The sequence below is a fragment of the Oncorhynchus masou genome, unplaced genomic scaffold (assembly GCF_036934945.1).
Source record: "Oncorhynchus masou masou isolate Uvic2021 unplaced genomic scaffold, UVic_Omas_1.1 unplaced_scaffold_988, whole genome shotgun sequence".
Lineage (NCBI taxonomy): Eukaryota > Metazoa > Chordata > Actinopteri > Salmoniformes > Salmonidae > Oncorhynchus > Oncorhynchus masou.
In genome coordinates, this window is record NW_027016399.1 from 52520 (window position 1) to 72299 (window position 19780).

A 19780-nucleotide genomic window follows, 5' to 3' on the forward strand; every position below is an offset into this window, starting at 1 on the left:
TGTATGTCTCCCCTGTCTAGGATCACTAACCCACTACCTGTATGTCTCCCCTGTCTAGGATCACTAACCCACTACCTGTATGTCTCCTCTGTCTAGGATCACTAACCCACTACCTGTATGTCTCCCCTGTCTAGGATCACTAACCCACTACCTGTATGTCTCCTCTGTCTAGGATCACTAACCCACTACCTGTATGTCTCCCCTGTCTAGGATCACTAACCCACATTAACCCACTACCTGTATGTCTCCTCTGTCTAGGATCACTAACCCACTACCTGTATGTCTCCCCTGTCTAGGATTAGTAACCCACTACCTGTATGTCTCCCCTGTCTAGGATCACTAACCCGCTACCTGTATGTCTCCTCTGTCTAGGATCACTAACCCACTACCTGTATGTCTCCCCTGTCTAGGATTAGTAACCCACTACCTGTATGTCTCCCCTGTCTAGGATCACTAACCCGCTACCTGTATGTCTCCTCTGTCTAGGATCACTAACCCACTACCTGTATGTCTCCCCTGTCTAGGATTAGTAACCCACTACCTGTATGTCTCCCCTGTCTAGGATCACTAACCCGCTACCTGTATGTCTCCCCTGTCTAGGATCACTAATCCACTACCTGTATGTCTCCTCTGTCTAGGACCACTAACCCGCTACCTGTATGTCTCCTCTGTCTAGGATCACTAACCCACTACCTGTATGTCTCCTCTGTCTAGGATCACTAACCCACTACCTGTATGTCTCCTCTGTCTAGGATCACTAACCCACACTAACCCACTACCTGTATGTCTCCTCTGTCTAGGATCACTAACCCACATTAACCCACTACCTGTATGTCTCCTCTGTCTAGGATCACTAACCCACATTAACCCACTACCTGTATGTCTCCCCTGTCTAGGATCACTAACCCACTACCTGTATGTCTCCTCTGTCTAGGATCACTAACCCACTACCTGTATGTCTCCCCTGTCTAGGATCACTAACCCACTACCTGTATGTCTCCTCTGTCTAGGATCACTAACCCACTACCTGTATGTCTCCTCTGTCTAGGATCACTAACCCACTACCTGTATGTCTCCCCTGTCTAGGATCACTAACCCACTACCTGTATGTCTCCTCTGTCTAGGATCACTAACCCACTACCTGTATGTCTCCCCTGTCTAGGATCACTAACCCACTACCTGTATGTCTCCTCTGTCTAGGATCACTAACCCACTACCTGTATGTCTCCCCTGCCTAGGATCATTAACCCACTACCTGTATGTCTCCTCTGTCTAGGATCACTAACCCACTACCTGTATGTCTCCCCTGTCTAGCATTAGTAACTGTGTGGTGGTAACCCTGTAGTCACCCTGCTGTCTCTACCTCTCTACCTCACAGAGTACATTAATATATACAGGACTGTGTGGTGGTAACCCTGTAGTCACCCTGCTGTCTCTACCTCTCTACCTCACAGAGTACATTAATATATACAGGACTGTGTGGTGGTAACCCTGTAGTCACCCTGCTGTCTCTACCTCTCTACCTCTCAGAGTACATTAATATATACAGGACTGTGTGGTGGTAACCCTGTAGTCACCCTGCTGTCTCTACCTCTCTACCTCACAGAGTACATTAATATATACAGGACTGTGTGGTGGTAACCCTGTAGTCACCCTGCTGTCTCTACCTCTCAGAGTACATTAATATATACAGGACTGTGTGGTGGTAACCCTGTAGTCACCCTGCTGTCTCTACCTCACAGAGTACATTAATATATACAGGACTGTGTGGTGGTAACCCTGTAGTCAGCCTGCTGTCTCTACCTCTCTACCTCACAGAGTACATTAATATATACAGGACTGTGTGGTGGTAACCCTGTAGTCACCCTGCTGTCTCTACCTCTCTACCTCTCAGAGTACATTAATATATACAGGACTGTGTGGTGGTAACCCTGTAGTCACCCTGCTGTCTCTACCTCTCTACCTCACAGAGTACATTAATATATACAGGACTGTGTGGTGGTAACCCTGTAGTCACCCTGCTGTCTCTACCTCTCTACCTCACAGAGTACATTAATATATACAGGACTGTGTGGTGGTAACCCTGTAGTCACCCTGCTGTCTCTACCTCTCTACCTCACAGAGTACATTAATAACTCTTAAGGATCTCTTCAGGATTGGTGTACCGGGATGGTTGTTGCTAATGTGACAACATGACGTTGTAAGTAACAGTAAACTTTACAGGACATGTCTTGTATGGACAGAAAACATTCTTGTTAACCTTTATACGAGGTGCTGGACGTTAACAATTCATTAAAAATCCTACGATGTGATTTTCTGGATTTCTTCTCCTCATTTTGTCTGTCAGCGTTGAAGTGTACCTATGATGAAAATTACAGGCCTCTCTCATATTTTTAAGTGGGAGAACTTGCACAATTGGTGGCTGACTAAATACTTTTTTGCCCCACTCTATGCATATCCTAGTTTCTGGGCCTGAATAGCAGGCAGTTTACCTTGGGCTTTTCATCCGGTGGTGAAAATAGTGCCCCCTAACCTAGTGAGGTTAATCTAACTGCACTGTCCAATTTACAGTAGCTATTACAGTGGAATAATACTATTGTTTGGTGAGAGTAGAAAAACATGTTATAGCAGCAACTGGTTTGATACATTCACCTCTTGTCATGTCCTTACCTTGGTTCCTTGTTTTTGTCTCTATTTTAGGTTGGTCAGGGCGTATTTTAGGTTGGTCAGGGCGTGAGTTGGGGTGTGCATTCTGTTTGGTATTTCTATGTTTGGCCTGGTATGGCTCTCAATCAGAGGTAGCTGTCAATCGTTGTCCCTGATTGAGGACCATACTTAGGCAGCCTGTTTTTCCCACTTGAGTTGTGAGTGATTATTTTCTGTTTAGTGTTTTGTTGCACCTTGCAGAACTGTTCGTTGTGTCGGTTTGTTGTTTTTTTGTTCAAGTATTCATCTTCATTAAACTCATTATGAATACGCTGCACTTTGGTCCTCCTCTCCTTCCACCAACGACAGCCTCTGTAGGTAAATAATGTACTTACATTCAGTCATCTGCTCTGATTTGTCACGTTCTTTCAAAATCGAACCCAGAAGAAGAGGAGGAAGATGAGGAGAGTAAGGAAGAAGGTGAGTATTTATTTACAAGTGAATGTGAATGGGTAGATATATCCAGGTGGCGTAGCGGGCAGCGGTGGTGAGTTGATGGGAGTAAATAGGTGGATCCAATGGGGTAGCGGAATTCTCCGACGACCAGGCGGGAATGGGGTAAATGATCCGGGTGAGTAACTGAAGACAGAACAAACGGAGGTAAGTTTAAGGCAAGCAATACGTAAAAACAACAAAACAAATTCTATCCAACTTGAGGCTGATACTATGGCACGACATACTGTTCATGGCTAACGATCCGGCAAGGAATGGATGTCAGGTCCGGGCTTATGAAGAGGAGAGATGATGATCAGGACCAGGTGTGCAGATAGCTGATGGGATACAGGTGCGGGTAATCAGAACTCCCAACTGGCTACATTGCCCGGCAACCAGACAGGGTGCGTTCCAGGACGCCGGAAACACACTCCAGGACAGAACACAGGCAAAAAACAGACTCAGGAAACGGGATTCGTGACAGATTTGTCATCCCGAGGGTCCCAGAGATAAAATGTAGCATAGTTTTGTTTGATAAAATAAATGTTTATATTCAAATGTAGGAACTGGGCTCTACAGTTTGAACCCGTGCTGTCTCTGGCTCCACACCCACCCAGTCCGGCCATCAAGATGTGTGAACGTTAGTATTTAAGCTAATGATCCATCATGTATAGCTGGGAGTGTGTAAACTTATATTGTGTATAATGTGGTTGTAGAAGTCCAAGAAAATGTTTACGCACCAAATGGTTGTTTTATGAAACAGAGTAAGGTTCTTAGAACTCTCTCTCTCTTCCTTTCTGAGTTAACTTGGACGAGACTTTTGAAGCTTTGGCTGGCAACTGTTTAAGAGATGGCTTGCTGATAAAAACCAAACAGCCACATTCCAGTCCATGATTAGTGGTGCATGTGAGACATATTTGTGGACCGGATGGGTCTAGACCTGTGTGGACAAGTTAAAACTTTTAAGCATAAACCCTGTGTGGGTCAAAAACCTTTGTGTGGGTTATAAACCCTGTGTGGGTTATAAACCCTGTGTGGGTTATAAACCCTGTGTGGGTTAAAAAGCGCTGTAGAAATATATAATGATATAATGCATGTCTCTGTCCTAGCTATTTGCTAGAGGTCAGCTAACCAGTGCTAGTGGTAATCAGCTAACCTTTAGCTCTGAAATCTCTCGCCAGCCTTCACAGCGCAATTCTAGCCAAAGCATACCGGACCTGTCTTCTCTCCATATCCCCGGATTCCCACCGCAAGCTCTGTACCTTTTCGCCTGGATCATTGCAGCTAGCTAGCTGCAGTCCGTGTGTCTACTCCTGGCTAACATCTCTGTCCCGAAGCTAGCACCAATTAGCCTGGAGCTAGCCCATGCTAGGACCACGTTATCTGCCCGAGGGGCTTATTCGACAGGCCCCTTTGTCGCGACGTCACCTGAACGCCCATCTGCTAAATGCGGCCCGCTAATGTTAGCTGTCTAGAGCATATCGACTGATATAGGTCCATCGGACAATATCTTGGGCCACTATACTTATTTTGCCAATTGGACTGGTCCCCTTTACCACACGGAACCCCACTAATCTATCACTACTGGTCTACCAACGGAAACGCACGAGGAGGCTAAAAACAGACTTCCTCCATCATCTGCTAGCTTGTTAGCCTCTTCCTGGTAGCCGGCTCGCTAGCCATCTGCTAGCCTGCTACAAACGGCCTAGCTAGCTGTCTGAATCGTGACCCCAACCACTGAACTCACTGAACCCTTATGATCACTTGGCTAAGCATGCCTCTCCTCAATGTCAATAGTCCTGCTCAATATGCCTTGTCTATTGCTGTTCTGGTTGGTATTTATTGTCTTATTTCACTGTAGAGCCTCCAGTCCTGCTCAATATGTGAATACAGTGGAGGTAAACATAGGCATTGAGTGACGATGAGAGAAATATTGTCTCTAGAAACATCATTTAAACCAGCCTCTGCCCCCAGATGTGCCCTGGACACCATATGTGAACTGATTGCCCCCCATCTATCTTCAGAGCTCGTGCTGCTTGGTAACCTAAATTGGGACATGCTTAAAAACCTCTTGAAACTAGGGGCACTATTTTCATTTTTGGAAAAATAACGTTCCCAAAGTAAATGGGCTATTTTTCAGGACCAGATAATAGAATATGCATATAATTGACAGCTTTTGATAGAAAACACTCTAAAGTTTCCAAAACTGTAAAAATATTGTCTGTGAGTATAACAGAACTGATATTGCAGGAGAAAGCCTGAGAAAAATCCAATCAGGAAGTGACTCTCATTTAGAAACCTCTGCGTTCCTATTGAGCAGTGAAAGGGATATCAACCAGATTCCTTTTTCTATAGCTTCCCTAATGTTTCTAGTGTCACAAGACAGTTCCAGGCTTTTATTTTGAAAACTGAGCATGAGCGACAACATTGTGTTAGTGGTCAGATGGTGTCTCTCAGAGTGATTTGTGTGGCCATTGTTTCTACTAACTGACCTGGTTGATATATCATCAAACAGATATTTTGAAAAACACCTTGAGGATTGATTATAAAAAAGTTTGCCATTATTATGGATCTAATTTGGAATATTTTTCGGCGTTGTCGTGACCGCAATTTACGGTCAATTTCTCAGCCAAACGTGAAGAAATAACGGAGCTATATCGGCTACAAAAATAATATTTATGCCACAAAAGGAACATTTGCTATCTAACTGGGAGTCTCGTGAGTGAAAACATCCGAAGCTCATCAAAGGTAAATGATTTAATTTGATTGCTTTTCTGAATTTCGTTACCAAGCTGCCTACTGCTAGCTGGGCATAATGCTATGCTAGGCTATCGATAAACTTACACAAATCCTTGTCTTGCTTTGGCTGTAAAGCATAATTTCAAAATCTGAGATGACAGGGTGATTAACAAAAGGCTAAGCTGTGTTTCAATGTATTTCACTTGTGATTTCATGAATATTAATATTTTCTAGATGGATTTTTTTGTCCGTTGCGTTTTGCTAATGAGTGTCAGTTGATGACAATTCTCCCGGATCCGGGAGGAGTAGTTCCAAGAGGTTATTAACACTCTTGAAGCTAGGAGGCAGTAGTGTAGTAAACAGAGTGAGTACAGTAGTGTAGTAAACAGAGTGAGTACAGTAGTGTAGTAAACAGAGTGAGTACAGTAGTGTAGTAAACAGAGTGAGTACAGTAGTGTAGTAAACAGAGTGAGTACAGTAGTGTAGTAAACAGAGTGAGTACAGTAGTGTAGTAAACAGAGTGAGTACAGTAGAGTATTAGTAAACAGAGTGAGTACAGTAGAGTATTAGTAAACAGAGAGAGTACAGTAGAGTATTAGTAAACAGAGTGAGTACAGTAGTGTAGTAAACAGAGTGAGTACAGTAGAGTATTAGTAAACAGAGTGAGTACAGTAGAGTATTAGTAAACAGAGTGAGTACAGTAGAGTATTAGTAAACAGAGAGAGTACAGTAGAGTATTAGTAAAGAGTGAGTACAGTAGAGTATTAGTAAACAGAGTGAGTACAGTAGAGTATTAGTAAACAATCAAAGATGACAAGACTACATTTATCGACATGTCTGTAGACAGTGATACCCTCTTAAGGACATTTCCAAATGTAACTGCGGGTCGCTCAGGACCTGAAGTAGGGATAGGCATTTCCTTGATACCATTTAAAATGACGTTTTGAGGTTTGTGGAAATGTGACATGAATGTTGGAGAATATAACACATTAGATCTGGTAAAAGATGAATGCAAACAAAAACATGTTTTTTCTTCCCATCGTTGAAATACAAGAGTTGGGCCATAATGTAATATGTCAGGTTTGAGACAATTTAGACTTTGGCCATTAAATGTCAGCAGTGTATTTGCAAAGTTGAAGACTGATTCAATGAACCATTCTGTTCAAAATGTTGTATTGAGACCTCCTAATGGTATTATTCCACTGTAATAGCTACTGTAAATTGGAGAGGGCAGTTAGATGAACAAGAATTGAAGCTTTCTGCCAATGTCAGATATGTCTATGTCCTGGGAAATGTTCTTGTTACTTACAACCTCATGCTAATCACATTAGCCTACGTTAGCTCAACCTCATGCTAATCACATTAGCCTACGTTAGCTCAACCTCATGCTAATCACATTAGCCTACATTAGCTCAACCTCATGCTAATCACATTAGCCTACATTAGCTCAACCGTCTCACAGGGGGAGACCGATCCCGTTGAGGATAACGCCCTTTTAGTGTAACACCAGATCCCAAATGAGTGGATTTCACAACTTGAATCTGTTTACACATTTTATCACATGTTTTTAATACTTCATTTGTGGAGGTGAAGAATCTTTTCAACTAATTTTGAGCATTTTTTATGAAAGTTAACTGAAGAGGTATAGTTTATGTTAACCTATATTCTAATTGTAATAGACTGTTTATCATCATGAACCTCCTCTGTTTGTCTGTCTAGAAACGGTGCTGTTACAGATGCTGCTTGTGTTTATCATCATGAACCTCTGTTGTCCGTCTAGAAACAGTGCTGTTACAGATACTGCTTGTGTTTGTCATCATGTGACGGGAAGATTAGAACATGTACCTTTTCTTTATGTTTAATGTGAAAACAAGGTTCATTTCATTCTAATTCTGAAGATGAATCAAAACATTTAGGCATTAAAGTAAATACATCGAAGCAAGGTGTTAGGTTGTAAACAGATGACCTCAAAAGAATGCAGAGAAAAGCTCAGAGTTTATTCACCCCACTGAATGCTGCATTTATATGCCACAGCTTGCACATAACCAAACAATAATTGATATGTCAAGACAAAGGTAGGGGTGTGACTTCTCAGAAATGTCCTTCTGTTTCCCAGAACTGCCTGTCGGTCTGTTGTTGAGCGGCTGGTATCACCCCTCCCCCATTATCCCCCATGTTGTTCCACCTCCTTGTGGGAGGAGCCAGGCGAGGCCACAGATCAGGTAAGTACAGATTCTTCTCCAGTGACGTCAACGTGATACTACCTCTGTTACACGGAACACATAACCTAGATCAGAGGAAGTTGATTTACAAACAGCAGAATGTTCTGGGTGGTGATGTGTGTTCCAGCTTCCACTGCCAACAAGGAACACAACTTCTTAACCCACAACTGCTTTTACACATTACATTCGTGTCAACCATACTTTTATTCAGTCTAATCCAGAGAACCCAGTTCAACCTGTTGTAAATTATGTTTTTATCATAACAAACTGTGTATTTTAGAGTTTAACAGTTGGTAATAAATCAGTATTTCTGATGTTTTTCTTGGTTTGTTTGTTCATGTTTTGACCTCCAGACTCCTCCATCTCATCCCACCAACTCTGTCAGTCCACCAGGCCACTGCAGTAACAGCCATATCTTCACATCACGTAGCTTCAGTACCATCTCAATGTGTTGTAAGTCCTGTACAGCACTTGGTATTCATCACTATTCAGACAATGTTACAGCTGTTAACATGCAATGACATTTCCAACCTAACCAACCCGCTCTGATTCTTCTCATTCAGGAAGCACCATCCTGGATCCTGTGGCAACGTCAATATGAAACAGCATTGACCCGTGATCACCACCAACCAGGGCTCCACAGCGGTGTCCTTTGATGCCCAGGATTTGCTCAAGATCAACTAAAGGAGATTTGGATGGCCCCTTGTCAGTGGCCCTAGGAGTGAAGGGCCCGACAGGCATACTGCAAATCATAATGTAATAACCAAAAATTACTGTAATCTCATAATGTAATAACTTAAGTAATAATGTAATTTCCCCCCATTTTAATTAAGTATACATTTTTTCTAATTTATTAAGCATTTGCCCCAATTTCAAGTGCAGAATGTTTTAAGGCCCAGGTTGTCACGCCTTTTTATGTCTCATTTTGGTTTGGTCAGGGTGTGATTTTTGTTAGTGTCACTTTGCCCTGTAAGCTTCACGGTTGGTTTTTCGTTTGTTGGTGACATTTACTCAAAAAAAAGGAAAATGTATGCTCACCACGCTGCACCTTTGTCTTCCTTTAACGACGGCCGTGACAGAACTTCCCACCATAAACGGACCAGGCAGCGTGGTGAGAAGCAGCAGTGCTTTCTGGAGGAATGGACATGGGAGGAGATATTGGAAGGTAAGGGACCCTGGGCTGGAGAACATCGCCGTCCGAAGGAGGAACTGGAGGCGTCTAAAGCAGAGCGGCGACGCTACGAGGAGTTGGCACAGCGGACTAAGCACAAGAGGCAGCCCAAAAACATTTTTTGGAGGTGGTGGCACACAGGGAGAGTGGCTGAGTCAGGGTACAGACCTGAGCCAACTCCCCGTGCTTACCGTAAGGAGCATGGTACTGGTCGGGCACCGCATTTGGCGGTAAAGCGCACGGTGTCTCCCGTTCGCTCTCATAGCCCGGTGCGCTATATGCCAGCTCTCTGCAAGTGCGACGCTAGAGTGGGCATCCAGCCAGGGCAGATTGTGGCAGCTCAGCGTGCTTGGTCTCCGGTGCGCCGTTTCGGCACAGGCAATCCTGCGCCGGCTCTGCCCACTGTGTCTCCAGTGCGCTGTGACAGCCCGGTTCGTCCTATGCCTGCGCTCCGCCCGTGCCAGGCAAAAGTGGGCATTCAGCCAAGAGGAGAGGTGCAAGTGGAAAGCAGCAGATCTCCAGTGCTCCCCCACAGCCCGGTTCGTCCTCTGCCTGCGCTCTGGAGGTGCCGGCCTAAAGTGGGCATTCAGCCGGGAAGAGTGGTGCCAGGGATACGCACCAGATCTCCAGTGCTCCACCACAGCCTGGTCTTCCAGTACCTGCTCCACGGACCAGTCCTCCTGTGTCTCTCCCCAGCCTGTTGAGTCCTGTGCCTGATCCATGGACCAGTCCTCCTGGGTGAATCTCCAGTGATGATCCATGGCACGAAGCCTCCAGTGATGATCCATAGCACGAAGCCTCCAGTCCGCAGCGTCCAGAGACGGTCCCCAGTCCGGAGCGCCCAGAGACGTTCCCCAGTCCGGAGCCTCCAGAGACGGTCCCCAGTCCGGAGCCTCCAGAGACGGTCCCCAGTCCGGAGCCTCCAGAGACGGTCCCCAGTCCGGAGCCTCCAGAGACGGTCCCCAGTCCGGAGCCTCCAGAGGCGATCCCCAGTCCGGAGCCTCCAGAGACGGTCCCCAGTCCGGAGCCTCCAGACACGGTCCCCGCTCCAGAGGCGACACCAAAGGGGGCCGAGTCAGAGGTGGAGCGAGGTCTAAGACCCGCACCAGAGCTGCCACCGCGGATATATGCCCACCCAGACCCTCCACTATAGGTTCAGGTCTTGCGGCCGGAGTCCGACCCTTTTGTAAAAGCAAGCAGAGCAGAAACCAGCTACTCTTTAGATGACTGATGTAGCTGGCAAGGTAATTGATTGACTCAACAGAAAAAAACGACACTAGTGTTTATTCCCACTATTGAGCTAGTAGTGAAACTGACATTTAACGTTAGCTAAAGTTTCATCTCGACTGTTGCAAACAACGCAAATAAGCAATAGGCTGGGTGCCTGTAAAACGTCTACCATCTCAAACTGACATGTAACGTTAGTTTTGTAACGTTTCAACCCTTCTCGACTGAGGTGAATAAACTAGCTAGCTAGTAGCTACCACAGCCAGTTCAGGTCTAGCATCCAGCCTTAGCCTCTAGCTATCTGTCAGATGGGGCAGCAGGTAGCCTAGAGCGTTGGGACAGTAAACGAAAGGTCTCTGGATCTAATCCCCAAACAAATGATGTGAAAAGTCTGCCAATGTGCCCTTGAACAAGACACTTAACCCGAGCTCTGGATAAGAGTGTCTGCTGATGATGTAAATAGTGCTGTGACAATAGTAGCATCATATTGCGATCTAACAGCCGTTGTGTGTATGGAAATGTTTTGTAGCCTTTGATTTCAACAGAAGTAAATGAACTTGGCTGGCTTTCCGCAGTTGGTGTACTGTTAGAGCCAGAGCTAGCCAAAAAAGTTGGCTAAAGCTGCTATTTTTGCCTCAATCACACTAGATCTGGCGCCACGAGGTGGCTAAAGGGGGATTAGCCCACTCATTTCAAACTTCATTTTTTGTTTTATTTCCCTGTTTAAAAATATCAAAAAAGTCTCAATGAGTAACAGGTTGGCGCCAAAAAGTTCTTATTCCCTCCTGATTCCGTGAATCTTCCAACCGGGTTTTCAAAGAATGTTGGAAGTTTTTTGCAACTACCCTGGAGAGAACTCACCCACTGTCTATATAATAGACCGAGCTCCCTAAGTAACAATGAGATGACAACTGTGACCTTCCAGCTCTATTCCATCTTATGTATCAATATTTTAAAATGTGTTTTTTACATTGGATATAAGTAAGACTCAGAGATAGAAAATGGTTTATCAGACACTACAGTTGAGGAACAATGGGAAAGTAATTCTGCTTTGAAAGTTGATAAACTTGTAACCCCACTTTTGAGGTAATGGGCCTTGAATGTTTTGTTACACCTACTGGAGAGCTCTTCTTTGTCTACCCCCATTCAGTATCGACCCCACCCACCTCTTTAAGGATTCCCATGTGAGGCCATGTGCTAAACAGAGTGAGTACGGTAGTGTACTAAACAGAGTGAGTACGGTAGTGTACGAAACAACCAAAGATTTCAAGACTAAAGACTGGTTTAAATCTATTGACATGTCTGTAGACAGTTGTCGCAGTGACATCATGAACATGAACTTGTAGTCTAACATCAATCTTGTAGCTGTCATTATGAAAAGGTATCAATACAAACCGACAGACAGCATGACATCATCAGCCTGGTGTATATATTTCATGACATCATCAGCCTGGTGTATATATATATATATATATTTAATGACATCATCAGCCTGGTGTATATATATATATATATATATATATATATATATATTTAATGACATCATCAGCCTGGTGTATATATATATATATATATATATATTTCATGACATCATCAGCCTGGTGTATATATATATTTCATGACATCATCAACCTGGTGTATATATATATTTAATGACATCATCAGCCTGGTGTATATATTTCATGACATCATCAGCCTGGTGTGTATATATATATATATTTCATGACATCATCAACCTGGTGTATATATATATTTAATGACATCATAAGCCTGGTATATATGTATATATATATATATATATATTTCATGACATCAGCAGCCTGGTGTGTATATATATATATATATATATATATATATATATATATATATATATATATATATATATATATATATATATATATATATATATTTCATGACATCAGCAGCCTGGTGTATATATATATTTCATGACATCATCAGCCTGGTGTATATATATATATATTTCATGACATCATCAGCCTGGTGTATATATATATATATATTTCATGACATCATCAGCCTGGTGTATATATATATATATTTCATGACATCAGCAGCCTGGTATATATATATATATATATATATATATATATATATATATATATATATATATATATATATATATATATACAGACCTCTCTCTGTCTGAAGGGAACAGAAAGGTGACCTGTACAGACCAAGTCCAACCATATCCTGTCCATCCAGACAGATTCACCAACTACAGGCAGGTTCTGTGTAGAGAGGGTCTGTCTGGACGCTGTTACTGGGAGGTGGAGAGGACTGGTGGTGTTGTTACAGCAGTCTCATATAAAGACATCAGCAGAACAGGGAGAGATGGTGGATTTGGATACAATAACAAGTCCTGGAGTTTAAAGTGCTCTAGAGGTGGTTATTGTTTCAGACACAATAATGTTGAGACTGAAGTATCAGGCCCTCAGTCCTCCAGAGTAGGAGTGTACCTGGATCACAAGGCAGGTACTCTGTCCTTCTACAGTGTCTCTGACGCAATGACCCTCCTCCACAGAGTCCAGACCACATTCACTCAGCCCCTCTATCCTGGGTTTTATCTCAATGATTATAATTATACTGCTGAGCTGGTTAAACTGTAAACTGATTTGTTATTAATTAAAATTCAATGCAATGTTTTAATCTTGTACATTTCCATGAATCATGATGTCTGGTGTTGATGTATATTGGTTGTCATTCAGAACCATTGCTATGTTTTCTCAGTTGGTTCTCTGTCTCTATGTAATTCTCCTCAGTATCATTGATCAGCTTGTTGGCTCGGTCCTAATTGATGTGTTCTCTGTCACCTGGAGCTGCATGGAAAATGGTCCAGGAACTAAAGGACAATTCAGGACTAGTCAGCCCACTACAAGCTGGTATCACTTCCTTTCTACTAAACTATATGGTCTGGTTTCCCAGACACAGATGAATCCTAGTCCTGGACTAAACAGTATGTTCAATGTAGATGTCCAGGAAACCGGCCCTAAATGTGTCATCTTTCATCCTCCCATACTGCTCAGTCCAGCAACATTAAACATGTCCAGCAGGTGGTGCTGTTGACCAAACAATAAAACCAGCAGATATCTTGACTTGCCACTCAGTATATCAGTAATGTTCAGAATAGTACTTTAATATCATTGGAGATTGATGGTCTTTTTAATCCACTATCCAGAGTCAGGAACAGATGAAGTTAGGTCTGCTACTGTTCAGTGATTAAATATGATTTATGGTGATGGGAAATAATAAAAAACACTCAACTTCATCTAGTAATAGTTTTCCTTTGTTATTTATTCCAAGGTGTGTCTTTAACTTGTAAATGTATTGTGTGGAGGTGAGCTAGTGGTGTGGCTGATAGAATAGAATGAAAAGGGAGGAGGGGAGGAAGAGGGGAGGAGTGAAGGGCTGTTCAAGAAACCAGATGAGGAAGAGGAAGATGTTCAGGGGAGGAGGGGAGCGGAAATGGGCAGATATATCAGACAGATGAGGAAGAGAGAGATTTTCATCCAGGAGTTAGTGTCTCTGTTCCAAATAGCTCCCTATTCCCTGCGTAGTGCACTGGGCTTCTTATAACCAGGTCTGAAGTAGTGTTCTAGATGTTAGATGGTTCCTCCCTGTCATTACAACATGACAATATGGTCGTGACTTTAGTGGTTTCCTCCCCCTGTGTTTTTAGTGTTATGTTGTTATGTGTGTTGTCAGGGTTGTTCCTCTGTGTTCCTCGTTGAAAATCCATTAACAATGAATCACAAACTAATTATATTCCAGTTGTGTTTCGACAACTTGATGTCTGACGTCCCCCAGTTCTGTTCAGACCCGTTGAACTGGGTCACATTCTGAATGGTGACTTGTATTGATAGTCCATACTGGACCTGACTGTGGTTAACCAGACTGGAGGGGTTCTGATCACATATTCCCTCATCTACACAACTTCACCTGATGTTCTCTCTGTAATGCATCTCTGTGTGTGTGTGTGTGTGTGTGTGTGTGTGTGTGTGTGTGTGTGTGTGTGTGTGTGTGTGTGTGTGTGTGTGTGTGTGTCTCTCTCTCTCTGTGTGTGTGTCTCTCTCTGTGTGTGTGTGTGTGTGTGTCTCTCTCTGTGTGTGTGTGTGTGTGTGTGTGTGTGTGTGTGTGTGTGTGTGTGTGTGTGTGTGTAGAAAGCAGACAACCTCAATCTGGTTTCATTCCTGTAGTTATCAGAACACATGGGGTGTGTAACAGTGATCTCTCCTTTCTAAGTGTGAACTTGTCCAGTTCCCTTCATGGATTTAAAGGAAATGACTGGTTTATGTAAACTCCCTCTACCCCATGTCAACACCAATCCAATGCTTTTACATTTGTGAGGAGTAGAGAAGGAAAGCTACATTTCACAACTCTTAGTACAAACTCAAAACATGAAGCCCTACGGTGCTTCTGACCAGGTCTAAAGTAGTGTTCTACGTAGGGAATAGGGTGTAGATTTATTACAATATCATGCTTTAGTGTTTGGCACAAAAATCTATTAGATCTCCACCCTCAACTTCCTGTCTGTCATCCCCCAGTTCTGTTAAGACTGACCAGCAGGAGAGGACAGTGGAGGAAATGGTGAGGGACAGGAATGATACACTGACCAGCAGGAGAGGACAGTGGAGGAAATGGTGAGGGACAGGAATGATACACTGACCAGCAGGAGAGGACAGTGGAGGAAATGGTGAGGGACAGGAATGATACACTGACCAGCAGGAGAGGACAGTGGAGGAAATGGTGAGGGACAGGAATGATACACTGACCAGCAGGAGAGGACAGTGGAGGAAATGGTGAGGGACAGGAATGATACACTGACCAGCAGGAGAGGACAGTGGAGGAAATGGTGAGGGACAGGAATGATACACTGACCAGCAGGAGAGGACAGTGGAGGAAATGGTGAGGGACAGGAATGATACACTGACCAGCAGGAGAGGACAGTGGAGGAAATGGTGAGGGACAGGAATGATACACTGACCAGCAGGAGAGGACAGTGGAGGAAATGGTGAGGGACATGAATGATACACTGACCAGCAGGAGAGGACAGTGGAGGAAATGGTGAGGGACAGGAATGATATATATACTATATACTGTATACTATTCAGGTACATCACTATATACTGTATTCTATTCAGGTACATGACTATATACTGTATACTATTCAGGTACATCACTATATACTGTATACTATTCAGGTACAACATGGAGTTAGAACAGCCAGATAGACCAGTGATCCATGAACCTAGAAAGGTCTCACTATCACTGAGACCATCTAACAGCAGAGATACTGTAGACCAGTGATCCATGAACCTAGAAAGGTCTCATTATCACTGAGACCAGTTAACAGCAGAGATACTGTAGACCAGTGATCCATGAACCTAGAAAGGTCATTATCACTGAGACCAGTTAACAGCAGAGATACTGTAGACCAGTGATCCATGAACCTAGAAAGGTCTCATTATCACTGAGACCAGTTAACAGCAGAGATACTGTAGACCAGTGATCCATGAACCTAGAAAGGTCATTATCACTGAGACCAGTTAACAGCAGAGATACTGTAGACCAGTGATCCATGAACCTAGAAAGGTCTCATTATCACTGAGACCAGTTAACAGCAGAGATATTGAGGCTCGGGCCTTAGATATCCTAGACAAAGTATCAGAGCCTACTGAATGGGTCCACTCACTAGTAATAGTGGAGAAGACGACTCTCAGACTGTGTCTGGATCCAACAGAGATAAACAAGCATGTAAAAAGGGAACCTGCTGCCGACCAGAGGGGAGATATTCAGGGACATAACGGGGGAGAAATACTACTCAAAGCTCGACGCCTCATCAGGGTTTCGGCAGATCAGTCCAGACAAGGAGAGGACAAGGCTTTCTACTTTCAATACTCCTTCTGGTAGGTTCTCATTGAAAAGGCTCCCGTTTGGTCTCACTTCAGCACCACAAGTCTTTCATAGGACAGTCCACCAGATATCTGAGAGTGAGCCAGGCACCACAGTGTCCATTGATGATGTGTCAACATGGAGACAGACTGCGGAAGAACACAACACCAGGTTGAAAACAGCACTTGATCTAACCAGAGATAACGGACTAAAGAGAAACACAGACAAATGGCAATTCAGAAAGACACAAATCACCTTCTTGGGTGATAAACTAACATGTGAAGGTGTTCAGATAGACCAGAGCAAAGTGACGCCCATCAAGAACACGCCACCGCCTACCAATCAAGAGGGTGTACAAAGGTTCTTAGATATGGTTAACTATGTGGGCAAATGTGTAACTTGTCTGTCAACTCCCACGAGTCAGATGAGAAGTGTACTGTGTAAAACTACAGACTGGTGTTGGAACAGTAATCAGCAGAAAGAGTTGGAGCGGCTCAAGGCACTTAGTCTGACCAGTTTAAACTAAACATGATAATTGTAAATCCACTGTCTTTACTCTCATCATTAAATGTATTAATTATAAACCAAACTTGATAATTGTAAATCCACTGTCTTTACTCTCATCATTAAATGTTTATTTCAATCCACCAACGTTCATGTATCTTTTATTCAGTCCTATTCTCCATAACCACCACAATGTTCATGAACTAACTGAATGTCCACTTCATTTTAGGTTTAGTAACCCCTTTGCTAATTCCTCGTTACCCCTCCACCTCTTTCCTACATTCTAGAAATCAATATCAGAATAAAACCCACATCAAATGTAAATCTATATCAGAGTAAAACCACATCAAATGTAAATCTATATCAGAGTAAAACCACATCAAATGTAAATCTATATCAGAATAAAACCACATACAACATCTAATGAGGTCAAAAAAAACAATGCTTTCTGAGTTAACAAGGAGTGTTTGGCCATATCATTTAAATGTGTTCCCTTAGAATCCCTTCCCCTGGCATTTCACCAGATTCTTCATCCCAAAATACGTTTGCCTGGGATCCCTGGCCTCTACTACAACGTTGGGTAAGAAGTGATCTCATACAACATCCTTCAGATAGAATCTGTAACCTCTATGAACCACTATCGATCGAACCGAGGCGATACACCGATATGTGACATTTCCTCTCCTGCTGCTCTCAAAAGGATTTGTTGTTGCTCTTTTGAAAAATATGCAAACGCATGTATAGAATGTATAGAATGTATAGAATGTATGGAATGTATAGAATGTATAGAATGTATGGAATGTATAGATTGTATAGAATGTATAGAATGTATGGAATGTATAGAATGTATAGAATGTATAGAATGTATAGATTGTATAGAATGTATAGCGTCATTTCCTTCGAATGCAGCAGGTTCCAGTCCCACTTTACTCTCCCTTCTCCAATGACCAACAGCCCCGCCCCTAAAACAGGACTCTGTCTCCCTACGCTGTGATGTCTTTACTCTCCCTTCTCCAATGACCAACAGCCCCACCCCTAAAACAGGACTCTGTCTCCCTACGCTGTGATGTCTTTACTCTCCCTTCTCCAATGACCAACAGCCCCGCCCCTAAAACAGGACTCTGTCTCCCTACGCTGTGATGTCTTTACTCTCCCTTCTCCAATGACCAACAGCCCCGCCCCTAAAACAGGACTCTGTCTCCCTACGCTGTGATGTCTTTACTCTCCCTTCTCCAATGACCAACAGCCCCGCCCCTAAAACAGGACTCTGTCTCCCTACGCTGTGATGTCTTTACTCTCCCTTCTCCAATGACCAACAGCCCCGCCCCTAAAACAGGACTCTGTCTCCCTACGCTGTGATGTCTTTACTCTCCCTTCTCCAATGACCAACAGCCCCACCCCTAAAACAGGACTCTGTCTCCCTACGCTGTGATGTCTTTACTCTCCCTTCTCCAATGACCAACAGCCCCGCCCCTAAAACAGGACTCTGTCTCCCTACGCTGTGATGTCTTTACTCTCCCTTCTCCAATGACCAACAGCCCCGCCCCTAAAACAGGACTCTGTCTCCCTACGCTGTGATGTCTTTACTCTCCCTTCTCCAATGACCAACAGCCCCGCCCCTAAAGCAGGACTCTGTCTCCCTACGCTGTGATGTTTTTCCACTACAGTTCTGTGGTTTACCTTGGCCATTGAAACTATAGTTAGTGACTATAGTTAGTTAAATTCCACTCTCAAAACATCTTGCTCTATTTTATCCACAACCCCCACAATTGTCGTTGTCACGTTCTGACCTTAGTTCTTTTGTTATGTCTTTGTTTTAGTATGGCCAGAGCGTGAGTTGGGTGGGTTGTCTGTGTTTGTTTTAGTATGACCAGGGCGTGAGTTGGGTGGGTTGTCTGTGTTTGTTTTAGTATGGCCAGAGTTTGAGTTGGGTGGGTTGTCTGTGTTTGTTTTAGTATGGCCAGAGTTTGAGTTGGGTGGGTTGTCTGTGTTTGTTTTAGTATGGCCAGAGTGTGAGTTGGGTGGGTTGTCTGTGTTTGTTTTAGTATGGCCAGAGTTTGAGTTGAGTGGGTTGTCTGTGTTTGTTTTTCGATGAGTTGGTATTTCTGTGTTTGGCCTGGTATGTTTCTCAATCAGAGGCAGCTGTCAATCGTTGTCCCAGGCAGCCTGTTTTCACCCTTGATTAGTGGGTGATTATTTTCTGTGTCTGTGTGTTCCACACGGAACTGTTTCGGTTGTTGTGCTTTCACGTTGTTATTTTGGTATTTCTCTGTGTTCTATTAAAAGTATCATGAACACTTACCACGCTGCACATTGGTCCTCCGATCCTTCCTAGTACTCCTCCTCAGTTTTCATCTATTAATTATATCAATGTCCTCACATACCCAGTCTTTTTGGAGCTGAGTACATCTATTAATTATATCAATGTCCTCACATACCCAGTCTTTTTGGAGCTGAGTACATCTATTAATTATATCAATGTCCGCACATACCCAGTCTTTTTGTAGTTAAGCACATCTATTAATTATATCAATGTCCTCACATAGCCAGTCTTTTTGTAGCTGACTTCATCTATTAATTATATCAATGTCCTCACATACCCAGTCTTTTTGGAGCTGAGTACATCTATTAATTATATCAATGTCCTCACATACCCAGTCTTTTTGGAGCTGAGTACATCTATTAATTATATCAATGTCCGCACATACCCAGTCTTTTTGTAGTTAAGCACATCTATTAATTATATCAATGTCCTCACATAGCCAGTCTTTTTGTAGCTGACTTCATCTATTAATTATATCAATGTCCTCACATACCCAGTCTTTTTGGAGCTGAGTACATCTATTAATTATATCAATGTCCTCACATA

The 19780-nt window shown here is 43.2% G+C and overlaps 2 long non-coding RNA genes across 2 annotated transcripts; one reads left to right on the forward strand and one right to left on the reverse strand.

The window, feature by feature from the left end:
- Positions 1 to 7853: 7853 nt before the first annotated feature.
- On the reverse strand, positions 7854 to 9198 carry LOC135538607 (uncharacterized). The gene is made up of 2 exons (XR_010455456.1): positions 9138 to 9198; positions 7854 to 8841 (listed from the first exon to the last, which is right to left on the reverse strand). It is a non-coding gene; the product is annotated as an uncharacterized LOC135538607 (long non-coding RNA).
- LOC135538606 (uncharacterized) lies at positions 8012 to 9267 on the forward strand. Its single transcript, XR_010455455.1, has 4 exons — positions 8012 to 8099; positions 8453 to 8552; positions 8663 to 8855; positions 9179 to 9267. It is a non-coding gene; the product is annotated as an uncharacterized LOC135538606 (long non-coding RNA).
- Positions 9268 to 19780: the final 10513 nt, after the last annotated feature.